This window comes from Piliocolobus tephrosceles, chromosome 17 (assembly GCF_002776525.5).
Source record: "Piliocolobus tephrosceles isolate RC106 chromosome 17, ASM277652v3, whole genome shotgun sequence".
NCBI lineage: Eukaryota > Metazoa > Chordata > Mammalia > Primates > Cercopithecidae > Piliocolobus > Piliocolobus tephrosceles.
Window position 1 is genome coordinate 30,410,985 of NC_045450.1, and position 1,849 is coordinate 30,412,833.

Genomic DNA, 1,849 nt, shown 5'->3' on the forward strand with positions numbered 1-1,849 from the left:
AAAAAAAAAAAAAAAAAAAAAAAAAAAAAAAAAAAAAAAAGACAAGTAAATATATTAAAGATTAACAAATTGTAACTACTATCTAAGTTCCTCTAAATACTTTCTGTAATACATAAAACAGAAAGTTTGTAGTTTTTTGCTTGGAGGAAGAAGCAATATTGTCTTACCATTCATTTGATATTTTCTCAGGAAGAGTGTGCTTTCCCTTGGATGGTCAGAAGCAAAATCTGTAGAGGAAGAAAAAGGAGCAATGTAATAATTTAGATGAGTAGAAGAGATTCTTTTTAAAGCTACCCATCCATATTAATCACTTTTAACAGTCTTGAGAAAAGTTTTTGGTAATAAATGTAAAGAAAATAAAGGCCACAATGTCCCAATTCTACTGGAGAATGCAAAAATCACAGAAGTTCTCCACATATGTGGAATAAAACCAGTCTGTGTCTGGGACTTCTTTTTAAATCTTGCACCTAAATAAACTGATGCAACTTGTAGATGAATCATATACATGCCCTCTTCCTTCTTCTTATCAAATATACCCACCCTCCTCTATGCTGCTATTACCAGCACATTTTAGGGAAAGTCTCAAGCAGCAAGTGATGCTGTGGTCAATTACTGTCAGACACCAGCTCAATATGTCAAATATGTTAAAACAAAGAGCTATTTTGGGCAAAAAACACTTTTTTAAAGAGACAGGGTCTCACTCTGTTGCCCAGGCTGGCGTGGTGCAATGGTGCGATGGAGCCAGCATAGCTCACTGAAGCCTCACACTCCTGGGCTCAAGAGATCCTCTTGCAGCTGAGACTATTGGTGCAAGCTACCACATCTGGCTAATTTTTAACCTTTTTTTTTTTTTTTGGTAGAGACAGGGTGAAATGAGACATACATGGAAATGTGCTATAAATCCTAAAGAATGATATAGTCTATTTTGGACTCTCATCCAACACTACCCATCTACTACCTAGTGTGTAAAACCACTCAGAGGCTTACCTTACACCACCAAACAAGGAACAACATTCACAAGTACTTGCACGCTTTGTGTAAAAAGGTACAATTCATTCACATACTATCTTTGTTCATTCTTTCACAATTTTTGAATATTCCTAGAGTACAGTACTTTACAGTTACAAAGGCACATTCATCATGAAGCTTAATTATTCTAACGTTTAAATACATTAAGAGGCCAACCAAAGTTTAAAGAGAAGAGCTGTGAGACACTTCCTCTATAGAAACGAAATCTGCAGCATACATTTTCTATTTTGAAAACTTAGTTTTCCGCCAGCCTGGGGGGATGAGAAAGGGGCCAGAAGTGGGCACTGGGGTAGGGAGGAGGAGAGAAACCACCAGACGCTGCAGGGAAAAAGAATGAGGGAGAGGGTGGTGCAGGCACGAAGCAAGGCCAGTCCTCCTGCCTGGTCTCTGGGCCTAGGAAAGCTGGCTAGAGGCAGAAGGCAGGAGCCCAAGGCTGTGGATGTCTCTAGTGGGGACCTTGGGTCAGCGGAAGCCAGAGGCGCGCCTGAGGGCAAACAGTATCAGTCGCCTCCTTACCTTTGGGCATCTCCTGGTCGCCGATGTGCTGCAGGTCATGGCCCTCTTGGGCTCCAAAATCAGACTGGGCAGACTCCACAGCAGTGGGGTGTGGTGCGACTGCTACCTCCGCCTCCGTGATGTTACAGCTGCAGGGCGGTTCCGTCCACTGCACCCCGGGCTGGCTTTGCTTGAGACTGGCATTGGGGAGCAGCATGTTCCATCTGTGGCACCTCCGCTCCTGTCTGCCTTGGCCTACACCTTTGCTTGAGGATGCCTCATAGATTTCAGCGCTGCAGGACAACTCCCCAGACTCCCTGTGCTG